Below are 27,021 nucleotides of genomic sequence, written 5' to 3' on the forward strand. Positions count from 1 at the left end.
TAATCGAAAAAATGGCAAAACGAAAGATGTAGGATATCAAGGGGTAAGTCTGATGGTGACCTTCGTTTTGACCATGAGCTTGATTTCCAATGTCATTTCAAGATCAAATTTGATTTTTTAAATAGGAATCCTATTTTTTATTGCGGGAATGGAAAAAGCGGAAAATTTTACGTTCAGAATAATATTTTTGTTTTGGATAGCGAAGATCATCTCAAGGTCATGCAGCTAGTTCAACAAAATCTACTCGTGTAATTCCTCTGGCAACGCCAGAATCAAAAGAATGGTAGAGACATAAGTTGTACGATATCGATGGGGTGCGTAACAGTGACCTCAAATTTGACATGTTCTTAAAGGTCATTTAAGGTTAAATTGATTTTTGTTTCTAAGAGTACCCATATTTTGGACTCCGGATTATGAAAGCGCGTAAAATTTTATTTTGCGTTTTCAGCAAGATAGTCAACTTAAAATTAGAGAAAGGATTTTTAACATCCAGCCTACCATTTTCTGCGTTTCGACATCATTATAAAACTTGATGTCCAGGACCCACGATGAGGACTTGGTTGGACCGATTCCCATCACGATTCCTAGACAATATCTGGACGAAACAGGTTGAAATTTTTTTAACATAGTTAAGAAACCATTAGCTTTGATATGAATAAAGAAAATTCAATAAGAATAACTAGAAAATCTTTTTAAAAATCAAACAAGTTAAAATAATTGAATGAAAGCTAAAACTTTAACTTGTTTGATTTTTAAAAAATGTTTTTGGCATTGCCATAGGAATAACGCAGGTGAATCTTGTTGAACCGGCTGCATGACCTTGAGATGGCCTCCGCTATCCAAAACAAATATACCATTTTAAAAGTAAAATTTCCCGCTCTTTGCATTCCCGCAATAAAAAATAGGATTCCTATTTAAAAAATCAAAGTTGACCTTAAATGACCTTGAAAGTCAGACTCAAGGTCAAATCCAAGGTCACCATGAGACTGATCCTTTGATATCCTTCAACTTTTGTCTTCATTATTTTTTCGATTAGGGCTGTCCCTAACGAGTTATCACCGGTGCCCGTTTAAATTGGGTCAACCTCTATATACAAAAAAACTTAATCAAAAACAACAATCATTGATTATCTCTTTTAGAAGCCAACACAAAGAAATGCTAAAAATTATTTATAAAATAATGTAGATAGTAAAATAATAAGTTTAGCTGATGAAACAATCGATAATTGTATTCATCGTTTCGATAGAATCGTACCGATGGATGTGTATAATAATGACATTGTATACCTATGTATCAAATTAAAATAGCAAAAAAATTTCAATAAAACAAAAATTAGATGACGATTTAAATCATCCTTTATCTCATCCCTTATCTCTGTTTCTTTCACCTTCTTTATCCTACCCTCTTCCTCTATCCATTCGTATGTCTCTCCTTCTACTCTCACCCTGATGTTCCCTCTTCTCATTAGTTCACCCCTTCTCTTTGCCTCCTCCATTCTTCTTTCCCTTTCTAAAATTGCCTCTCTTTTTGTCCTTCTCTCTTCACGGTTTATCCACTGCTCCATTCCCACTTTGTCCTCTTCGATAATCTCTTCTCTCCTTTTCCAGACTTCCTCCATCTCTTCTCTTGATTCGAAAATAATTTTCTTGGTGTCTTTGTTGGATGTCTCCTCCAGTTCCCAGTTTGTCCCTTCTAAAAATTCATCCAGCCATTCTTGTAGTACCTTGTTCTCGTCCCAGTTTACTCCCTTGTGAATTAATAATTACTCCTCTCTCCCACACCTTGCTTCTTTCCTCTTCCATCCTCTTTCTTTTGCTTGCTGACAACAACCTTCATCACTCACCTCACTTCTCACTTTCACTTTGCTTACCTCTTCTGATCCCTTTCTCTCTTTCTCGCGTCTCCCCTTTTCCTCCACCTTCTTTATCTTAGCCCTCATCACTTCAATTGCCCTTTGCATCTTCTCCCTTTCTACTCTCAGAGTTTTTTTTTCTTTCCCTTTTTTCTCTGCCTTTCTTCTTTCCCTTATTCTTGCCTTCTTCCTCTTTTCCGAAAAAGCTGATCCTTTCTCTCGTCCCATATAAAGTTCTCGTCTCCCATCGTCAGTTTGTTTCTTCCTACTTTAACTTGTTTCCCTTCGCTTCTACACTTTTTCGCCAGCCCGTTCAGCTTCTCTCTATTTCTCCTCTCTATCCAAGTTATATCGTGATCTATGAACACGTCCGTGCCCTTTAGTTTATTCTTAGCCTCCATTATCTTTTCCTTTTCTTCTCTGTCTACGCATCCTATCCCGATTCTGTTTGCGGCCTTGCCTCTAATCAGCCATGTCCTTTTTACCTTTACCGTAATTTCTAGCTTTTCTTCAAACCAACCTTCGATCTTCACCTTGTCCCACCTATTCTCTCTGAGCCCTGTTATCACCACATTGTTCCGCTTCCTTTCTCTTTCTCCTTCCTCAATCCTCCATTTAAGCTCCTTCAGTTGTTTATCATCCTTTTCCTTCTCCTCTTTCCCTTTACTTCCTGCTTCCGCCTTATCTGTCTTCTCTCCTTCTGCCTTCTCCTCCAAAACTTTTACCCTTTCTTCCATTTTTCTTTCCAGTTCTTCCCTTTTTCTTCTCTCTGTCTCCGCATCCCTCTTCACTCTCTCCTCCAGTTCCATTCTTTCCCTTTTCTCTTCTTCCATTAGCCGCCTTACCTCTTCCACCTTTTCATTCATCTTTTCCTCTGCCTCCTTCCACCTCTTTTCCCACTTTTCTCTTTCCCTCCTTCCACCTCTTTTCCCACTTTTCTCTTTCCCTCCTTCCACCTCTTTTCCCACTTTTCTCTTTCCCTCCTTCCACCTCTTTTCCCACTTTTCTCTTTCCCTCCTTCCACCTCTTTTCCCACTTTTCTCTTTCCCTCCTTCCACCTCTTTTCCCACTTTTCTCTTTCCCTCCTTCCACCTCTTTTCCCACTTTTCTCTTTCCCTCCTTCCACCTCTTTTCCCACTTTTCTCTTTCCCTCCTTCTCTCTTCCTTCTCTTTGTCCATCTTCTTTAAAATCTCATCCAGTGACTTTTGCAGGTTATCCATCTTCTCTCCTCCCTTTTCTACTGCTTTCTTCTCTGCATTTGTTGGAGTCCTCGCAGTTTTATTACTCCTCTCGAAGGAGCTTTTCTCCCTTATCCCTTCTGTCTTCTCTCTTTTCTCCTTTTTTTCTTCCTCCGGTATGCTTCTCTTTCTTTTCTTTCTTTTCTCTGTGACGGTTGACTGCCTTTGTGCCCCCCCTCTTCCTCTTTTCAAACTTTTTACTTTTTCCTTCTTAGGAGTGCTTTCCCAGTAGTTTTCCCGTCTCTCTTCTCCTTGCGCCAATTCAAATCCTCGGGGGGTTTTGAATTCCTGTTCCTGTTCATCTTCGTTCCACTTTGTTCCTACAATCTCTTCTATCTGGTCACTACTGTAGTTCATGGTTTGCGGCTTTGCCGCTATCCCCTCTATCTCTATCCTTTTCTACTTGCCCTAACCTCACTTTATTTCTCTTCTCTTCTCTCTCGTCCCTCTTTTCTTCCCTTCTTTCCCTTATATCGTTTTATTATTTGATTCCTCACTATTTCTCTCCTCTTTCTCTCCTTCTATCCCTTAATATTCTTACTCATCCAAAACTACCGAAACAGAGTTCACTAAGTATACCCAAGCACAACGATTCAGCCAAACGGCGCCCGAAAAACCACAAACTTTTAATAAAGATAATAAACGTTATCCCGTGGTAAAATTAAATGATTTAAAAGATGAAATATTTTTAGATAAACACATAAAAAAAGCTAGAATGAATTCAACTAAATATATTGTTTCAACATGCCAATCTACAATATACTAAAATTTTTATTTGGTCAATTTTGTAAAAACCCTCTAAAACTCGTAAAAAGAAAAAAAATTAAATCTATTTAACAGTAGAAATGTTCTTTTAAATTAAATCATTCAAGTTACCCCAAAAAAAAAATCAAATTTCAAATAGTTTTTAGCAGTGAAAGAACTTAAAAAATGTCCGTGCGGATTTTTTTTTCATCCATTCCACAAAACTTTACGTATTTTATAAATAGAAAACTATTTAATAGTATAGACAGGTACATATGATAAAAATATACATTCCTACTAAAAAAACATTTTCAAGATTTGGTCCAGGTAGATTAGAAGCTGTTAAAACAAAAAAAATAGACATAATTAATTAATTTTTTTTTTATATTTTTATAACCAAGGCTCATCCGGCCCGGATGACAGCACCTAGGATACAGGACAGGGGAAGAAACCCCGAATATAAATCAATCATGGACAGTGAGTTATCTATAACACTGCCCTAAGCGGGTCAAGCTTTACAGCCCACTCCCGACGTTGGTTCCGATCGGGTGAAAGCCCCGGTGGCCGACGCAGGCTCCATGGATGTTGGGGAAAGCCAATTAACTCAAATAAGACAGGAGGTTATAGACGTAGGCCACTCGGCCCTCAAAGGAAGATTAGCCTCAAGTGACGCATCGGGACGTGATTGGGTCATAAACAGGGGAATGCACGAGGTATAGTCTAAAATTCAGACAGCAGATCGTGCGGAAGAAGAGTTGATGAACAAGATTCAGAACCATATGGACAAGATAGATGCTGTAGTAGGTCCAGCTAAAAACATTTACAAGAGTATTCACAAGAGACGAAAAGGAAAAAGAAGACGATATGATTAACAATGGTGTTGTAGATCAGAAAGGCACTAGAAAATCTAAGCCGCCAAGGGCAAGGCCAACCCGACCGGAGGCTCTAATCATAAAAGATACCGACGGGAAGTGCTACGCTGATATCTTGCGAAAGATGAAAGCAGACCTAAAACTGAAGATGCTAGGGGATAGCGTAAATAGGATACGCAAAACGGCGGTTGGTGTCCTACTTTTGCAACTCCAATGCACATCGGAAGCAAAGGCAACGGAACTTCGACAAGCGGTGCAAGAAGTGCTAGAAGAGGGTTTCACCGTAAGAACCCTACAAGATGTAGAGTTCTTTAAAGTAAAGGATCTTGATGTTCTAACCACTAAGGAGGACATCGCTACGGAGGGAGTTTCAAGATAGTGGATCAAATGCAGTAGAGGAAACGGCAGTAAAGTCTGTACACAAGGCATATGTCAATAAGCAGACGGCGGTCATTCAAATGCCAGCAAAAATGTCTCATCAGATGATCGCAAAGCAGAAAATCAGGATAGGCTGGGTAGTATGCAGAATACGAGAGATAAAGCGGAATGCATGTCCACTTTGCTGCTATAAATGTCTAGGATTTGAAGATATCGGCAAAATTGCACAGTAACAAAGGATCGAAGTAACCACTGTTACAAGTGTGCAATCGAAGGACATAATGCAAGAGATTGTAAAAACACACCGAGCTGCGTTCTCTGCCAAGAAAAAGGAGCAACATAGAAAAGTGACCATACTGCTGGTAGCTACACATGCCCAGTATACCGAGCGGCAGTAGAGGAGTTGAAGAAACGAAAATAATGAAGATAGTGCAATTGAACTTGAATCACTGCGAGACAGCACAGGATTTACTTAACCAGTACGTTCATGAGACGGAGGTCGACGTAGCCATTATATGTGAACCATACAGGGCTCTGGACGAGCCATCGTGGGAAACAGACGACACTGGCAGAGCAGCGATCTGGGCATGTGGGAACGTGGCATTTCAGGAAAAAATGTTGACCAGCGAGGAAGGATTTGTTCGTGCAAAGATAGCAGGAATACACGTATATAGCTGCTATGCTTCGCCTAACACACCGATCGAACAGTTCGAGCGGCAGTTAGATCGACTCGTATAGTATATTGCGGAAAGATAGCCAGTAATTATCGCAGGAGATTTTAACGCATGGGCCGTAAAGTGCGGCAGTCAAAGGACTAAACAAAGAGGACGAGTACTGCTAGAAGCATCTGCTCTCCTGGACTTGGTGTTAGTTAATCAGGGTAGCACTAACACCTTTAGAAGAGGAGACGCAGGATCTATTGTTGACCTGACCTTTGTTAGTAGTTGCCTTATGGGCTTAATTGACAAGTGGACCGTGAGTGAACACTACACAAATAGTGATCACCAGGCCATAATAATAAAGGTAAGAAAATCATAGCAGAGACCCAGCGCGAGTACAAGGACGAACAGAGTCAGTTGGAAAACAAAGGATTATGATAAGGAGATGTTCCTACTGGCACTGGAAGAATTGCAACTCTCGGGGACGGCGAACAGCAAGGCGGAATAGGTGATGGGTAATATCACACGAGCCTCTGACGCGGCCATACCGAGAAGAGTGCCCAATTGTAGACGACCACCAGTATGCTGGTGGGACAAAGCGGTTGAGAGTGCGCGCAGCGAGTGTCACCGGACCAGAAGAAGAGAACAACGGGCAAAAAAGAAATACTATAAAACCGGAAGAGGCCAGGAAATAGTAGATGCCCGCGAACAAGAAATGAAGGACGCTAAGAGGAAGCTTAAGAAGACAATCCACAAAAATAAGCGACGGTGCCTTAAATAACTACAGGATGAGGTCGAACAGGACCCTTGGGGTCGACCTTACAAAATAGTAATAAAGAAGATTAAAGGAAGCTACTACGTACCCCCTCTAAAATGCCCAGAACTATTACACGGGGAGTGACCACACTGTTCCCTAGGCAACTAGAAGAGCCAAGTGTCATCGAAAGAGGTGCGAATAGAGAGGCTGTTCCACCGATCACGATTGAGGAATTGTTAGCCGCCTGCACACGGGTAGGAAACAACAAGGCCCCAGAGCCGGATTGCATTCCCAATATTGCATTGAAGCATGCCATCCATGCTCATCCAAAGGTCTTCGTAGACTTGTACAATGCATGTCTAGAAGAGGGAACATTTCCCACAAACTGGAAGAAACAGCGTCTCGTGCTTCTGCCAAAAGGAAAGAAGCCACCCCAGGATTCCTCATCATACAGACCGTAAGAGTGGCGTCCGCTTACCGTACAGTATCGGACGATGCGGTGTGCATTAATTCTGGTATGCCGCCGATTGACCTATTGGCGATGGAAAGTAAGGAAGTATTCCAAACTAAAAGAAGAACAAGTGACAAAACTCAGAAGGAGATCTGGAATGCAGCAAGAAAGAAGACAATGGCCGAATGGAAAACAGGATGGGATGTTAGTGACGAAGGGCGATGGACACATCGCCATATACTAAAAAAAGAGGATTGGACTGGAAGAGAACATGGGGAGGTCAACTACTACCTCGCACAGTTTTTAACCGGGAACGGATGCTTCCGGGCTTATCTGCACCGATTTAAATTAGACGACAGTCCGAACTGCCCAGCTTGTTTGGACGCTAAAGAAGATGCGGAGCATGTTTTCTGTAACTGTTCGCGATACCAAATGGAGCGAGAAGAACTCGAGTTATCTTCCGACCAGAGTGACACCTGAGTCAATGATGACAACTATGTTGACGTCGGAGGATGGTTGGAACGCATTAAACAACTGCGTAAAGACCATCCTCAAGAAGGTTAAAAATGACGAAGAGAAAATAAGGCAAAGATAAGGCGAAACAGTGGAATAAAAATGTCGCTAGACGAAGATCACTGAGCCGTGTCAGGGTTAAGGCTGTCCAGAGGATGGCCGGACGATGCCGCACGAAGCAGATGACTGGACAATGCGGAAAGAAGCAGTCGCCCGGACGACGCAGAAAGAAGAAGACGTGATAACGACCACATCAATTAGAACAGGGCGTAAAAGCCTTTCGCCCTTCCGCGAAGCACTACTCGACAGTCGTACCGCGGGGAACAAGGGCACAGAAGGTGGAGCAGGTATATATATATATATATATATATATGAGTAATGATTATTATAAGTTTGGTCCAGATGAAAGGGATGCTGCAATTAAATATTTGTGCAGATATGCTGTTTTTTTTAAGCCATCTAATTGTGAATATAAGGTGACGAATGCTTTATGTTTCCATGCAAATCATAAGATGTAATCGGTAAATTTGGTCCAGATATAAGGGATGCTGCAATTAAATATTAGTGCAGATATAATATTTTTTTTTTTTTTTGAGTTATTTGTTTGTGAATATGAAATTCGCGGTCAAGAATCAGTGAACAGCTTGATTTGGCATAAAAACCCCTTCGGACCAAGGGGAAAAGCCAAAACAAGCTATGTGTGTTAAATTTATTGTAGATCAAAAGAATATACAACTTACGTGTACGTAATTACAGTAGAAACTTATTATTACGCTGCAAGTCTAACGCTCGGATTCGCGTGTACCTTTTAAACGCGCTTACGCTAGCTCGATGTCCGTCGGAATAGCTGGCGTGCTTGTTGAGCCCTCGGTTCCGGAGCTGGGCTTTAGGACGGCGTTTCTCCCAAGGCGGCTTCTCTTTGGGATGCTGAGCGACGATGAAGACTTTACAGGCGCTGAAGAACAAGAGCTGGAATGCGTGGAAACTGCCTGAATGTAACTAAATGCGCTCCTAGTAGAGGCTAGAGAGGTGCACTTGCTTGTGTTGCTCGAAGCAGACTGGAACAGGATGACGAGCTGCTCCTGACGTCCGGAAATCGTTTCGCTCCGTCAGGGCGGGGCCTTAAGGAGCAGCAGTGTCCTCTGGCGGCAGGCGGCGCTTCTCCGAACACGCCATTCATCGTCCGCTGCAGGAGAAGGGTGCGGCGCGGCTGCATAGCCGAGCGTTGCCACCCCCGAGCTCCGTCACCTGGGAATAGCGTTCGAGACGGTAGAAGGGAAAGGCTACCTGCGCGCTCAGATCCGGGACTGGTCTTTTATGGGCCTAATCGCCCGCAATAGTAGCGAACGTACACCTCTCTGCCTGTACCCTGGGGATTCCCCGATAATCGCCTGCAATAACCGGCACGACGGCGGCTGGTTTTTCCCTTGGAAAGTACCGCATGCAGTCCTAATGACCGATGCCGGTCTATCTTTAGAGAGTTGAATTGGTTTGGATCTCTATCTTCTACACTCCCTAATAGGAGATAAGGTAGGGAAAGGCGAACGGACCAGGTAGAAAGAATAAAGACTATGCTGAGAGCTGATTGTGACTAGATTGTAATTATTAATGTACAAGATGACTAGGTCTGTTCGACCCGGCGGCCAGGCTGTAACTGATTCACGAAAGTGACAAAGCTTCTAAGCTCCCCTTGCGCTCGCCACGTCGTGGTGCTCCGCTAGGCGGCGCGTCTGGCCGCATTCGGTGGTAGGAGGGGACCGCCACATATCCAGCGGAATACGCGCGAACAGATTTACATAAAAAGGATGCTGCAAATAATCACTCGTGCAGATATAATATGAGTTTTTTTTTAAGTTTTGTGTTCGTGACATATAATGACGAATGCTATATGTATTCATTCATATCACAATATGAAATCTGCAGTTTTGATCGAGATCAAAGGGATGCTGCAAATAGTTATTTGTGCAGGTATAATTTTTTTATAATTCTATGGGTTTGTGAATATGAAATGACTAATATTGTATGGTTTTATGCATCTCACAAAATGTAATCTGCAGTTTTAGTCAAGATCAAAAGAATGCTGCAAATAATTTTTTGTGCAGATATGATCTCTCTTTCAAAGCTATCTGTTTGTGAATATAAAATGATTAATGCTGAATGCATTCATGTATATCACAAGATGTAATCTGCAGAGTTAATCCTGATAAAAGAGGTGCTGCGAAGAATTATTTCTGCAGATGTGATCCTTTTTTGAAAACTATGTGTTTGTGAATATGAAATGACAAAAATCATTATGTAATTATTTTCTTTATATAAAGAGCACTCACATGAGTTTATCAGTAGAGAAAGATAAATTAATATTAAACAATATAAATATTTTTTAATAAACCATAACTTATAATCAAATAGATGTTTTAAACGAACAGTAACATCAATTATATACTTTCATTAATGTATTACATATGTTTACTATAATATTCAAATATATTTTATACAAATTTACTGCACACCCCAAGCTGATGTGAATTTTCAATATTTTAACGTTTACATCAATTATCTATAGTCATTTCTAAATGAGATCTCTACTATTAGGTAAACTGCTCTTCTAGGTTTACTTCTAAAATACTCTGAAGTTTGTTATAATTGAAAATTATTTTTTAAATAGTAAAATCGTATTCAAAAATAGATGCATTGAGCATACTGCATTCATTCTACAATAAATTAAGTGTCAGTCTAATATTGACAACTAAATTTTATCTATTTATAAAATTTTAAAAATTAAATTTTTGCATGTGTATCGAACCGTATTTCCTGATACAGGGGGCGGAAAATGTGCTGAAACGCACGCGGAGCGTGCGTAATAGTGCATTTTACGCACACTATATCGTAATATATTTTAAATACTGTCTTATTTAATAATTCAGATAAGTATTAAATAAAATAATAATTAAATAAATTTATCTTTATATGAGGATATACAATATGATTTTATATAAAATTACATAATTTTCCATACGTATATTGATCCTTAGCAGAACAAAAATTCTGCATGTAACAGTTTCCATCTGAAGATTTCAGACTAAATCAGAAGTTAACTGAACAAAACAAAAATGTTCAGCAGAAGAATGTCGAAATTAAGACAAAGTCAACAGTTATTTACTGGTATTATTAGTTTTTTTTAGTTTACTGCGGATGGTACCAGATTTCAACAGTTTCGTTAATTAGATTCTATTATCAAGTAGCGCGGTAGCACCACGAAGGCGAGTTTGAGAAGCAGATGGAGCCGCGGTGCACGCGCTACTATTTCCCTATTGGAAAATCTCACGTGAGATCTTACATAAGATCTCACCTGAGATCTCATGCCAAAATCTCATCTCTAATTTTGGTTCGGAAGCTGCTGGATCCACTTATTTAATAAAAAATAAGGTTTTTAATATTGGAAGTCACCTATAAGAAGGTGCTCCTACTCAGAAGAGTTCAAAAAACTAGGTTTCGAAGCATTTAAGATGTTTTTTCGATTTTTAAAAATTTCTCATCTGAGATCTCACCTTAGATGTCACCTGAGAACTTATTTGGGGGGAGGCTCCTCTTTATAAGCGACTACCAATATTGAAAAACTCATTTTTGAATAAATAAGAGGATCCGGCAGCTTCCGGGCCAAAATAACAGATGTGATTTTGGCATGAGATCTCAGGTGGATCTCATGTAAGATCTCACGTGAGATTTTGCAATAGGGTTACTTCTATGTTGAGGTTTGCATTTCTCATTACAAAGAAATAAATGCATTTCTTTTTTGTCTATTATATATTATGACATATATTATGTTTTATTATGCCTAACTATGATTTTTAGCAAAAATATTGATAAGAACTTCCTTTGATATAATACATGAGTGTGTCATTCACAAAATGCTCAAATCAAATTAAATAATGTTAGGATCGTTAAGTTAGCCGCAAAAAGTGTTTGGACCATGAAGTTGGCCGCACAGCTATACACAGATGGATATTGCTGTCTCGGGTAAGGGTAAAAATTTCAAAGGGTGAAGATTAGAAATTCAAAATTTATAAACTGAGATTTTTAAATGAAAAAATTTATAAACAAAAATGTTAAATTGAAATATTGCGAAAGGTAATATTTGTAGTTAAAATATTGCAAAAGCGATATTTTTAGAAAGTTCCAAATTTAGGTTTTCAAAATTATACCTTTGCAATATTCTGGGACTTCAAATTTTACCTTCTGTTATAATTCAATTCGTAATTTTGCCTTTTAAATATTTATTTTTCAAAATTTTTACCCTTATCCTGCTTTCTCATCGGTTTTTGCATCCTCGCTCACATATAGTTTTTAGTGTCTAGATGTAGAAATAATTCGAAGGCGGTGTCTAGGTGTACGGGGTGGCCGATGACGAGGTCTAGATAGTGCGCTCCGTAATTGTTTATGTCTAGGTAAATACATCATTCGAGGGCGGTGTCTCGGTGTACGGGGTGGCCAATGACGAGGTCTAGGTGGTGCACTTCGTGGTTTTTTGTGTCTAGGTGTAAAAATAATTCGAGGGCGGTGTCTAGGTGTATAGTGTGGCTGATTACGAGGTCTAGGTCGTGCGCTATGTAGTATTTGGTGTGTAGGTAAATGAATCATACAGGGACGGCATCTAGGTGTACAGGTCAGCCAATGACAAATTCTAGGCGGTGCGCTTCGTGGTTTTTTATTTCTAGGTACATACATCATACAAGAACGGCGTCTAGGTGTACAGGGTAGCCGATGACGAAGTCTAGGTGGTTTTGGTAACTAGGTGTAGAAATCATTCGAGGGTAGTGTATCAGAACAATCAGTGATTTCATGTTAGTGATAAAAATGTTACAAAAAAAACCATAGTCAAAAGGTGCTAAAGATGCTTATATTTTATTTTTAAGAGAAATATGAATTACTTAAAGAAAATTACTAAAAAGGACTGAAATCTCAAAAAATCAACTTTTAAACAAATAAAAGGTTAGGCGAGTTTTATATATTCCGCAACGAAGTAACAGATAAAAAAGAACTGAGATCAATCAACCAAATTCCAGTTAATTATAATTAATCATAATGAAGCAATAACATTTTTTTGGTCAATAAAGGGCTTATTTAACTTCAAGTAAAGTTATATACTGATCAAACAGAAAAACTCTCAAGATACTTACTACGTAACTTGCTTTGACCGTTTCATTTCGTTTATTGGTGAACAACTAAAATTATCTTTATATGTATTAGAACATCATAAAAACACCATAAGTACAATGTAACGGTCATGGCAAGTTACGTAGTAAGTATCTTGATAGTTGTTCCTAATTGATCAGTATATAATTTAACTTCAAGTTAAGTAAGCCCTTTATTGGCAAAAAAAATGTTGTTGCTTCATTATGATTAATAATAATAAACTTGACTTTGGTTGATTGAACTCACTTCTTTTTTATCTGTTATTTCGTTCTAAAACATATCAAACTCGCCTAACCTTTTACTTTTTTCAAAGTTAATTTTATTTAGCTTATTACTTCTACATGCCAAGGAAGCAACTTTATTTAGAGATTTACGTACTATTGATGGTTTAACGAATCCTTCCTTTTTTGAGACGGCTGTAGCCAAACACATAGTTAATAAGGATAAAAAATGGGACAGATGTTTAGAAGAAGCAACTCGAATACAATTTCTCTCTGCACTTTGTGAATTATTGGCATTGATTTGTATTTTTCATAATCCTATTAATGTAAGAAATTTATATGAAAAATACAAACATTTGTTTTATCACCCAAAATATAAAAAAAATGTTGGTGAAAATTTAGCATGAAAAATAATTGACGGAAATTCACAAATGAACGGATTTTCTTTAGATGATTTTAACTTACCAGAAACAATCATACAAACAGAAAAATATGATGATGTAACAACATTATGCAAGGAAACTGTAACGTTTAATTACCTACAAATTACACTGAAAAAAACTCATCCATTTTAACTGAAATCGCATCAGTAATCCGTCATTGTACGAAGACTCGCCAAAATTACCATAGAGTTCAGTAGTTTTAAAGAATCAGTTCCGTCGTTTTTGCTGGTGTCCCGCGTAAGCGACCAATTTTACGAGTCGCGACTCGCCAAAACTATCAGTGGCACACCGTTGTTCTTACTGAACAGTCGTTACGGTGGCAGAACGGTTAAAACTACCGGACTTTACAGCAGAAATTACCGTGTTTTTTTTCAGTGTAAGGTGGATTCGAAAAAAGATAAACAAAAAAACGGAACATATTAAACTCGCCTAACCTTTTACTTTTTCGAAAGTTAATTTTTTTAATGTTATTAAAGGTGTGTTTTTAAAAAAGTTAAGAAAAATGGGTAGAAATCCTGATAGTTCTGTTTTGATTGGGAACAAACTAGTGAACGTAAAAGACAGCAATTATATAATGAAGAAAACTGTTTTTAACTATAAAAAAAAACTATTGTCTTCGCTTATTAATAGTTATTGTCTGTTGTATTCATTTTTTTATTTATTTCTGAATTGTAAAACTTTACACCTGAAAAAATAATAAATCCAACTGAAGAATCTAGCAAACTAAATAAAACTGAAGACAACAAAAGATTACTGTTATCTGTGTCTTAATTCCGACATCTTTCTCCTATCATCTGCAGTTTATAACGTTTTTTTTTTAATTGTTTTTATTTTTCATTTTCGTTAGGGATTTGAGATATCGTTATCATTTAATATAAAAGTAAATATCGTATTATGTATTACATTTTAGTACAGAATATCAATGTTATAATATATAATACTGTCATCAAATAATCAAAGAGTTTAAAAATATTGTTCAATATTCAAAATTCATTTCTATTTTATTCTATAATTTTAAAGCCGGTCCTGTGTACTAGTAGCTATAACTACTTGTATAGAATGTTGGCTGTATTGAATATATTTATTTATACTCGATGGTAATTAATTTTTATGCGTTTGATTGGTTAGAATTTATCAATCTAGTAATCTGATTAGAGCATTTCAAAAATGTTTCACAAGAATTAACTACCATCGAGTGTACATCTAATATTTAACAGTATATTTAATAATGACACGTCAAATAATTCAATATCATCACAATTAATTTCTAAATCATAATTTTATTTTCACTCTTTTTTGAAAACTATCATACCTAGAGGGCTGAGATTTCGCATCTTAATTAGTATTGGCATGTTGAAGCAATACATTGAGTTGAATTCATCTTAACTGATATGAATTCGACTTTCATGTACAGATCCACCTGTATTTTTTGCTGCCAAAGCTATAGGGTTCAAAGTAAAAACCCGAACCAAGACGGTTAAGGTAGGGTTCTGGTTAACCTTTTAACTTTTTTATATCATAGTCCCATTTTCTAAAACTTTGTACTCATATTTGGTACAAAAAAAAGAGCAAGATTTGTAAATTTTTAGCCATATACATAGTATATTTTTCAAATTATTGCACTAAAAATTAGGCTTTCTTGCAAAGGTCTCTTGCGCACTCCTTTTTAACTGAAACTAAGATTCTTACGGTCAATGTTTGGATTTATTTAAAATTAAAGTTTCACAGTGACTCGATTTAATAAAAAGACAATTAATAAAATTTAGTACGTGAAAAATTGATTATTGGACAAAAAGTTCTACTAATTTTTAATCCAAAAACTGATTTTATACGTACCAAATTTTATTAATAAGCTTTTTTAAAAATCAGGTCACTATGCAATTTTAATTTTGGATTAATGCAAACATTGGCCTTAAGAATTTGGTTTTAGATAAAAAGGAGTGTGCAAGAGACCTTTGCAAGTAAGCCCAATATTTATCTATTTATTTGCAATAATTTGAGAAATGTACTATGTATATGGCTGAAGATTTACAAATCTTCCTTTTTTTTGTACCAAATATGAGTACAAAATTTAAGAAATTGTGACTACGATATAAAAAGTTAAAAAATTCACCAGAACCCCACCTTAAGTAAAAACTGACATGGCAGTCTGTTTCTAAATAATTTAACAAGTCTTAACGCAAAATAACAGACATCAAACTGCAATTTCATGAATTTACCGTGATTATGAGAGATACGGTGGTTGACAGTAACTGGCTCGCATACTGATAAGATTGAAATATCTGTGCAAACCTCATCATTGGTGACTTTGAGTACATCGATAACACTTTTTACACAGTAATTGCACTTGAACAATACAAAGTCAGTCAGTACAGCATGCTTGTACATACTTTCATATATGAGTGTATTCATGTGTGGGGTTAGCTTGCCACTTTAAATAGGCACCTTAAAAATTATATTTACCCTTTAGAAAACATTCTAGATGAGTAATTATAGTATGTTTTCACCAATTTATAAACATTTTCTAAGACTATTATTGAAGAGCAGGATCATTGGCGCAAAAAGTGAGGTTATATAAACAAATCATAGTGAAGGAAAAATTCTACCGATATTTCCTCTAGAATTCATGTTTGATTTATCGGGGTTTTCATCTAGATTCTAACCTGAACACTCTGTAGATTTAAAAATTCTCGGTAGCTTTCAGATACTTTCTCGGCAACGCTGCTACGGCAACGCTGTCAGTCATCCTGAAACAATGTATTAATTAAGCAATGTATCATTAGGATATCGAATGCATGAATTATCTCATGTCATATATAGATTAGCAGTACATATTATGAATAAACATTATGTTTATTTTAAAAAAGGCTGTGAAGAAATGTAATTTAACAAAAATTTAAATACATCGTTAAAGTTACTAGTCAAAACAAACCCCCACTCCTCCGCCGTGTAGTGGAACCTGTCCACCATACTGACGCACCATAGTGAGATAGAACCCTCAAGGCGTTTTCACACTGTTCGAAGTCGGTACTTTCACGTTCTCTTTACAACACTCCATCTAGCCGTAAGAGTCACAACACATACTCTTTCACTCCGTCGATAACTTATCATCCTCCTGCGAATATCTGCTTTACCGATTGCTAGTAAGTTATCGACGAAAAATGAGTGCAAACGGCGAAAAGAGCGTGGAAGTGCCTTATCAACAATGCAGTAGCTGTAGACAACGTATACAGCACAAAGACCCTAAGAAATGTGAATATTGTGATCTGTACTACCACGTTAAGTGCCAGAACACCGTCAACGTCAATGCTATCGTGGTGAACGACAAGCAGATTATTGCTTGTCGCTCATGTGCAGACAACAACAACGCCAAGGGTCCCAAAGTGAGGACTAAATCCACCTCTGCTGCAACATCAGTAACGGGAGTAACTGCAACAACAGCAACAGGCAAGAATACTCCCAAGCAGCAGCAGCCGGTGAATAAAAAGACGAGGTCAGCACCACCATCAACCAACACTTCGCGGAACCCTTCACCAACCCGCTCGGCCGGCGTAACAACATCGACACCGTCCGTTGAGGCCGCTTTGAGGGACATTTGCGGAGCTCTCGATGACATCTGCAACGCTCAAACGGAATCCCTCAAGACCCAGAATATCGTGTCGGAGAGGATTTCTAAAATTGAGCAGCGTCTGGGCCCGCTGGAGAAGCGACTTAAGACCCTCGATAAGCTGCCTGCACTCAAGACTCGCATACACAATGCTGAGTCCACCATCACCGAGCTGCAGGTACAAATCCAAGACCTGTCATCGTGGAGCCCGGCAATGCAGCAGGATAACGGCAGCACTGTGCCCAACACTGCGGAGATTTGGTCATACAATGAGTAGAATCTTGAAATAAAATGTACCTAAATTGGAAATCAGTAAACCTATATGCATGTCCAATTTTATTACAATCGGTCACGTGGTTCCAGAATTATGTCGGTATACGTACATACACACACACCCACCCATATACACACACACGCACACACAGACAAAGCCATCTGCTCAGACATTTTCTACACTTTTAACCCAAAGTTGAAAATCTGGAAGTAGAAAGTTTAAAATCTACATTTTAAACTTTACAAAAGATTAAAAGCAAGAGATTAATTTATAATGCAGTTTAATCTTTGTTAGAAGATTAAAATAAAGCAATTGAATCATGCAAAGTTTAAAATCTATAAATTAATCTCTTAATAGTTAAATTTTAAAGTTTAGCTTTTAATCTTTTATAAAGTTTAAAATGTAGGTTTTACTTCCATATTTTCAACTTTGGGTTAAGAGTGTACCTCATAAAGCTATAAATGTTCTCAAAACATTCTGAGCTTTGGATAACGAGTTATAAAAATTAACAAAAATAATAATGTTCAGTCATGTAAGGTATACAGGGTGAGAGACAAAAAATTTGAATCCTTCTATCTTTTAAACTAAACGGTTTCATAAGCTGCAAAAGGAACCTAGCTAAGGTGAACAGAAGATCGATATTTTCCCAAAATTTTAATTTAATTAAAGCCTTTTTACTCCCGTAATCGTACGACATAGAAACTCCATTTTTATTAGTTTTCGATTTTTAGCTCAAAAACAAGTTGTTAAAATAGTTAAAAATTTTTACAGCAAGTAAATATTATCGTTTTCTATTATCATAATTTTTTTTTAAAACGTTTGACTATTTAATTTTAAAAATATGAATTTTTAAATGAAAAACACCTTTTTTATCATAAAACTTGAACGGAACAGTCAATCTGGAAAATCTTGCGGGATAAAGTAGGCAATTTTATGCTCTTTTAGATGCACGATTTTAAGATATATTGTATAAATTATTTGATCAAAAAAAAAAAAAAAAAAAAAATATTTTTTAAAAAATTAAAAGTGGCTATAATTTGACCATAAAATGGTCAGAATGATAAGAAAAATATTTTCCCGAATTCAAAATCGTGGTTCCAAAATCATAACATCAAACGTACATACACACACACACACAAACACACACACGGGGACATTTTATAAAAACGCATGATTCGAACCCTAAACACCTTTTAATGCGTTTCTACAAAGTTTTATCGGAAATGAAAATATAACTTCTTCGTGGAGGAAGCAAAATAAACAACTGACAATAACTATTAATAAGTGAAGACAACAGTTTATTCATAGTTTAAAACAGTTTTCTTTATTTTATAATTGTTGTCTTCTCCATTCACTAGTTTTTTCCCAATCAAAACAACTATCTTCGGATTTCGACACATTTTTTTAACTCTTTTAAAACACGCCTTTAATAACATAATAGAATCTAATTAACATAACAGTTGAAATCTGGTACCATCCGCAGTAAACTAAAAAAAAACTAAAAAATATCTAATAATACCTGTAAATAACTGTTGTCTTGGTCTCAGTTTCGACATTCTTCTGCTGGAAATTTCTGTTTTGTTCACTTATCGTCTGTTGTAGTCTAAAATTTTTAGTTGGAAACTATTATGTGCAGAATTTTTGTTCCACTAAGGATCAATATAAGTATGGAAAATTATGTAATATTATACAAACTCATATTTTATATCCTTACATAAAGATCAATTAATTGTATTATCATATTATTTAATACTTATCTAAATTATTTAATAAGTCGGTATTTTAAATATATTTCGATAGAGTGTACGTTAAATGCACTATTGCGCACGCTCCGCGTGCGTTCAAGCACATTTTCTGCCCCCTGTATTGGAAATTACCGTTCAAACACATGCAAAAAGTTGATTTTAAAAATTTTATAAATAGATAAAATTCAGTTATCAATAATCTAATGACACTTTATTGCTTAATAATAAAGATTACACGTGCATAAATAACTATTCGCAGAAAACCTTTTATCAAGACCATACCTGCAAATTATATTTTGTGATATGCATGAATACATACAGCTTTGTAATTACATATTTACAAACACATAGTGTTAAGAATGAAGAGAGCATCGAAAGTTGCAAGGCAGACGTTCTGTCGTCGCGCCACGGCCGCCACCGCATTGCACTCTTCTACTCGTCGTCTTATAGTAATTAGAAACCCGTGACGTGTGTACACACGTGACAATAGTTTCAAAAGAAAGATCGTAACAGCACAATCAAATTATTTGCAGCATCTCTTTGATCTTGACCAAAACTGCAGATTTTATCTTCTGAGATGCATGTGCGTCATTTCATATTCACAAACAAAAAGCTTTAAAAAGAAGATCATATCTAAACCAAATCTCCTAATTGCATTTTCTGATATGCATGAATGCATCGAGCATTTATCATTTCATATTCACAAATAGATGGTTTTAAGGAAAAAGATCGTATCTGCACAAATATTTAATCGCAGCATCCCTTTTATCTGGACCAGTCTTAAAATAATCTTCATTCATCCATGTGTATACATATATCATGTGTAGACATATATTGTAACGAGTTAAGCACCGCGGCTAACTCGTAGCAGTATAAGTACCGCTGCGCGGCGACGAAACAGCGTAGACTCGCGTACGCGATGTTAACACGTGCGAAATTCGGCAATAAGAGAGATAGATAGATAGAGAGAGAGAGAGAGAGAGCGAGCGCGCGGGCTAATCCTTCAGGTGCGCGCTCAGATAGCTCTCAGCTTCGAAAGCGTATACACGCGATATTCACGACTTTGCTTGTCGAGTTCAACTTCCCGGTGCTGTGCCAGTGTATACAGTGTGTGAGTGTGACGCGGAATTTAGGTATCCTGATCCCCCTGCCTAGTGGTCCAGCGTAGCGTTCGAGGTTTTGCAGTCTGTCCAGGATCAGGAGCTTCGCCGACGATTGACGAGTTTGAGAAGGTTTGTGAGACGCGCAGTGCATGAAACTGAGTGAATGCGAGAGTGATTCGGCGAGATCATCCATGCGAGGGTGATTCGGCGCGCGCGACCTTCTCGCGATAATCGCGTACACGGATACGATTATCCCAGCGTCGCGGCGAGTCTCAAGGTTGTCGGCGACTAGGGTATAATTTTGAGTTTTGCGGAATAAACGCAAAAAAAAAATACAGATGGACGGACGGACAGACGGAAGGACATTTTTAAAGTTTTTTTATTGATAAAAACTAATTGAAACTCGATAGATTTGACTTTCTTGTCAACCTGAATGATTTACGTTCAAAGAACATTTCTACCGTAAAATATATTTATTTTTTTTTACGAGTTTTGAAAGGTTTTTACAAAATCAACCAAATATAAAATTATAATATAGTGTAGAAAAAGTCAATACGTGTCGTTATAGGTACTACCGTCAGAATAATAACACCTAACTTTAAATTGAATTAATCAAAAATTAAAATTTTGGAGCTCAAGCCCACAGATTGGGTGTTATTATTCTGTCGGTAGTACCTACAAAGACACGTTTAAGTTATTTATTATCAAGAACTATTATGGAACCTAGAGTTTTTTGTATTGATCGAATCCAAATTTCCTCTAGATATCTATACAGAGAGGTCTGCAGAAAGTTCTGCAAAAATTTCTGCACATTTATTTCGTTGCCAAATGTTAAATATTTCGCGAATTTTTTGCAGAATTTCTTGCAGGTTGACTATTAACCTACATGCACACTGTATATGGGATTTTTTCTTTAGGATTTTATGTATGATGTTTTCTGCATGTCATCCTGCTGAACTATCAACTGGTCTACCTACAGATTGTGATGTACATTATCTCATACATAATCCTGCACATTACCTGTATGTTGCATACAACAATTTTTGTAAAAAGTTTTGTAGGTTCGTTTGCAGGTTATTTTCTTAAGGGAGAAGCTAATTATTGGTAAAAACGTGTATAGCGGGCTAAATTTTTTCCTCTAGACACAGTAAATAATCCATATAACAGAAAACCAGTCATCGCTGCAGCTCAAAACGACAGAGTTAATTTAATCAATGTAAGACACGACCTTAATTTTGCACATCATCTAGCACACCATGGATTAATTTTTACCGAAGAACATTGTTTTGCCTTGATGTCGGCGTCCTTTTGAACAATCTAGGCACGTTCTAGTTAAAGCGAAAACGTTAAAGTAAGTCATTTTAAAAATTTATCGTTGCATGTATGCTTACTTTCCGACATATATTTATAAAAATTTTTGGCATACCGAAGGAAACGGATCCTACAAAACATTATGTCACAAATATTTTTACTAGTAAGGCTGTATTTTTTACGCTATTTTCAAGGGAAAACAGAATTTGGCCACTTTTCTGGTATTCGGTACCACTGAGCGTTGCGTTGTTGCAAAGGTCGACCACAGGCGCTAGCGATTTGGAGCCTCAAGGACCCCATGTGGTAGTGCCTAGGACGTAGAGCTCTTACTCTAAATCGGCTGATGCCCACTTAAACCCACTAACGCGATTCGTCTTCATTGACAATAGTGCGACCATGCGAACGTAATCGTTGGAGGTCTCGCGCTTGTTATTGGCTATGTTCTCCGAGATATCTTCCCTCCACTTAAGGATTCTCGAATGAAAGACGAGTAAGTGACTAATACCGAAAACATTGAATCAAAAAGCTTACCTATATCGTTAAACAATACCGGCTATTGTTCAGTTTGCTCCGTAAACTCTAGGACAGCTACCTGAGCGTATTGTTACCAGGCGTTAATGCGTCCTTCTTGAAAGCGCATTATAGGAGAAGAGCTACTCTGGGTTTTAAATGCACCCTATACGACACTGATACAAATTTTGACGTGATTTTTTGATGTTATGACGAGTGTGCTCCGTGTCTCCGCTTTAGCGGACCGCGGATAGTGGCGGAATCCTTCTCTGATTGGTTAAGCTGAAATAGATGCTGAAAGCAGGGATTGCATGCAAAATAAAGACTCTCATCCGATGAATTTAATCTTTTGGGTTGGTTTTGACCGCTATAACTTTTATTTATCGAATTTAACAAACGGAGGTTCTTCCGGCCGTAACTCGGTCCGGGTCGTGTATGCTCGCGTGTGTGTAGTAAATACGAGACGCTCGCCGAGGTCATCAGCTGCCAGTGGCACTTATACTAATGGCGATTCTAAACTTACTTAGCTACAGCGTTTTAGTGCACTGTTTGCGCTCTGCGCCTTTCGTGAGAGAGAGAAACAGGTGCGCTGCGCGCCGACACTAACAGTATTAGATACGCTATCGATCTCCGCTGCATCGCTCAGTGTCGGCTGCACGCTGCTCCGGAAACTCGTCGAGCTGGTTGTGCCCTGATTCTTCTCGTCCTCATGCTTCCCAGAAGATTCTGCCCGTGGCTGCGCCTTCTTTTTCAATCTGGTTGGTAGTCATCCTGATAGATTGGAATGTCCCGGATACGCCGTACTGATGTCTCGCTCCGTTCACTGCTTGCCTAATCGAGAGCGCCGGGTACCTCTAAACGCTGTCGCGGCTATTGGAAGATAGCGAGGCTCGGCTTCGCTGCCTCGTATTTCGGCTCCCATCTCCTGGACCTTCGGGATGTGCTGTTGTCTCTCTCGTTCGGCGACTTAGCGCCATTTAGGGTATAGTGTTGGCTCCAGTGTCAACAGGAGAACAACAGGAGAGAAAGAGAAAAAGAGAGTCCGAAAGACTTACGAGTCACAGAGAGTAGCGCGACTTGCTCTCGCGACTACCAGCTCTGGTAGTGACCACACGTGGCCGGCAGCCACAGGAGCTGCTCATCTTATAGGTGCGTGATCCTATACTAGACCATCAGGCCAATGGCGACGTCACCGTGCCCCAGCCAAGGCAGCCCAGCACCTGCAGCACTCGCGAACACCACGAGAAAGAGTTCAGTGGGTCTCCAACTAGACAACGGCATCGACGAGGCAACAGCCAGAGCAGCTAGCCCGTCCAGCAGCAGCGCAACGTTCGCTAGCGAATCCGTAAGTCTGTCCTGTGTCGGCGAACAGCCCATCTATTTCCATCTCTCGGTTAAATTAGTGCATGACGCACTACGTGCAGAAAAGCACGAGTAGGTATAGCTTAAAGTAGGGTTTAGGGCAAAGCCCAATTACTGCGCATAGTGTGCACAACACACGCACACGCGATTGCGCATAACGCACATTGTTATTTTAAATGAATATATGTTCTAAGGGCAGATCAAGCCCGAAAGTTCTTTTAGTATAAATACTTTCAGAGTCGTTATTTATGCATGCTATCCACCCTGCTTCCAACTAGCATTTTAGCCAAGCAGAGAAGGACTCCGCCACTCTCCGCGGTCCGTCAAAAAAAAGACGTTGAGCAGCCAAAGTAAGACCTTTGTCGTCACCGAGACGAGATTTTGTTGACTAGGAAGGATCCGTTTGGCAGGGCCGGAAATGAACACTACGCACCGGCGAATCCCCCCCATCTCACAACATAAATATTTAGTACTAAATATTTACTACTAAATACTCTTGAATACTTTAAATTTATTTAAATAAGTGGCCATATAGGTGCTACATGTCGATGGTGGTGCGGAAAAGTTTTAAACTGATCCGCTTAAGTTGCGTTATCAATCTATAATCGAAGAAATTATAAGTGGAATCTCCGGCGTTAGCAAGAGCAGTTGATCATCTTTACTATAAATTGCCACGTGAACGCGTGTAGATCGTAACAGTCAGCATCTACCACAAAGGATGTTTAGAACCATCTGAAGTGCGCAGATTTATAATAATTGTAAGTTGCTAAGATAAAGTATAGACACAGTTAAGAAATTAGACTAAAATGGTTAATAAACTACCGTAAAACTACAACTTGCACATCTAATAATATATCATTAAAACTCAGTCAACTCTGTATTCTGAACGTCTGTGAAGTGCTCTGGGCCAATAAAAACAAAACAATCAATAATAATTAAAAACCTTACGTATTGAATTGATAATAATAATTAAACCTCATTTGGTACAAATAAATTCAAATCAGCTACGCAGTCACGACGTGCAGGTAAGAGTACAATACTTGTGGACGAACCATCAGTGTCCACACACAAATTGAGTTAGGCGGACATAACGCTGAGTCCGCAGGATACAGAAGTGTCACAAGCAACTTGCCTGCAACGACCGTAAGTATAGCGGACAGTCCTACGTTCGTTAAACGCAGTCTCTATTCTTACAACCCGCGTGTAACTCTAATAACAGAAGGCTCTCGAGCCGAAGGCTAGTTCTCTTAATTCAAATAATTATTTGTTAACTCACGCTGCCCGTCCTTATATCAAATACGGTCTTTACAAAATCACTGATTGTTTTGATATACAACACCCTCGAATTATTTCTACACCTAGACACCAAAAACCACAGTGCTGACTACCCAGACCTCGTCATCGGCCATCGTGTACACCTGGATACCACCCATGAATGATTTTTATACCTAAACACTAAAAACCACGGAGCGCACCACATAGACCTCGTCATCGGCCACCCTGTACACCTAGAAACCACCCTCGAATGATTTTTATACCTAGACACCAAAAACTACGGAACGCGCCAACTAGACTTCGCCCTTAAATAATAATTTATACCTAGACATCAAAATCCACGGAGCGAACCACCTAGACCTCGTCATCGGCCACCTTGTACACCTGGATACGGCGTTCAAATAATTTTTACACCTAGACACAAAAAACCACGGAGCTCGCTACCTAGACCTTATCACCGTCAACCTTGTACACCTAGACACCGCTCTTGAATGATTTTTATACCTATAATATAAACTCTTTATTTAATAGGACGCCGCAGTAATATTTTTTTATATGTAACCCCGCAATGATATGAGGAATGTGACGATATGTAAAAAAGGTGGAAAAGCAATTTTCTATCACTTTCGATGCGCAGCTAACTTTACCGTCCTTTCACACTGCAGGCGGCTAACTTCACCGTCCTTTCACACTGGAGAAAAAGATAATGATTTGAGTAAATCATATACAAGATTGATTATATTATATAAATGACAGCGTTTTTTTGACAACTTCTATTAAAAATCACTGATTAGCACACGAATGTCATAATATATAAAAATTACTTAGAAACAATTATGGAAGTTATCGTTTTTCCTAAAAGTACAATCTCGGATACCAATATAGAAGTAAATAGTGTCGCGGGCGCCAAAGCTTCGTCTGCTTCTCAAACTCGCCTTCGTGGCGCTACCGCGCCACTTGATCATTCCAATCAACCCTGAATATTCCGATTTAGGTTGATCGAGCGGGACCTCCTCCGAGATCGCAAGGAGATTCGAAAACGTTTTACAAATTATAGTGTCGTGGATTCGGGGCCGTAAAGCGAAAGAGGAAAATTCGCCTCGCGGATTTTGCTACGTCACAATATTTTTTATAATTTTATGCGGAGCCTGTACGGGGTGTTACAGTATTTCATACATATTTATTACAAAAATTCTTCTATGTGTCAAAATTAATAGGTTCTCGTAGCAACTAAATAATACATAAAAAAACATAGATTAATCAAACAAAGTCTAATTTATTCTATGTAATCACATTGAAAATGAAGCAACGAATTGTTTTATTCATCAAAGGACTTACTTAACTTAAAGTTTAAATTATATAATGATTAATTAGGAACAACTCTCAAGATACTTACTACGTGACTTGCCATACCCGTTTCATTTTGTTTATTGGTGAACAGCTCAAAGTTTTTTTTATATCTATTATGACGTAATATTTAATTTATTATTATTTTAATTTTGCACATACATTATATTACTACTTATAAAGAGTTTTTAAGTACGTAAAAGTTGATAAAAATCTTCTAAAAATAAATTGTTTCTACATATTTATTCATTTATAAATGAATAAAATTTGTATAACTTATGTGTAATTTCCACTAAAAAAATTAACTCTTAAAAAAGTAAAAGGTTAGGCGAGTTTGATGTATTCCGCAACGAAATTACAAATAGAAAAGAACCACCTAGACCTCGTCATCGGCCATCCTGTACACCTGGACACCGCCTTGAATGATTTTTATACCTAAACACCAAAACCCACGGAGCACTCCACCTAGACCTCGTCATCATCTACCCTGTACACCTAGACACCGTAGTTAAATAATTTTTATACCAAGGCACGGAAAACAACCTGAACCTTGTCATCGGCTACCTTGGCAAGCTAGTTACTGTTACTGCTCTGGAACGCAGAGTATGCACCGGCAACCTCTTAATTCTAAATATCGTAGTATATTATTATTATATTTTCTTGAGAAAGCAATTTCCATCTGTATATAGCTGACCGGCTAACTTCACGGTCCTAACATTTCTTGTGGCTAACTTAACGGTACTAACAAATTTTGGGCTGAAGAAGAAAAACGTGATATATTATAAACTCATATATTATAAAAATAATATTTTTGTTGGAAATCATATTTTAGCTCAGAAAACATCTCATAAGCCAAAAAACCTTACCAACAGTAATGATAAGTATTTTTTTTTTTATAATGAAAAATCTGAACACCAATATAGAAGTAAATAGTGTCACGAGCGCCGCGGCTTCGCCTGCTTCTCAAACTCGCCTTCATGGCGCTACCGCGCCACTTTATAATTTGTTTAGACATAAGGAAAATATGTTATATTATATTATATACTTTTTTAAAACTATATTTACAAATCTGTGTCGTATCATTCACATTGATAATATATCATTCTATTCAAATAAGTATTTTATAAAGTTTATGTACACAAATAAGTTACTAGAAGACAACACC

At 37.8% G+C, this 27,021-nt stretch overlaps 1 protein-coding gene across 7 annotated transcripts in view; it reads right to left on the reverse strand.

Annotated features, from left to right (window-relative positions):
• Positions 1–27,021, reverse strand: part of LOC103318176 (sodium/hydrogen exchanger 5-like) — a 723,013-nt gene that overhangs the window by 314,270 nt on the left and 381,722 nt on the right. The gene's annotated exons all lie outside the window — the stretch shown is intronic.

This window comes from Nasonia vitripennis (assembly GCF_009193385.2).
Source record: "Nasonia vitripennis strain AsymCx chromosome 1 unlocalized genomic scaffold, Nvit_psr_1.1 chr1_random0002, whole genome shotgun sequence".
Lineage (NCBI taxonomy): Eukaryota > Metazoa > Arthropoda > Insecta > Hymenoptera > Pteromalidae > Nasonia > Nasonia vitripennis.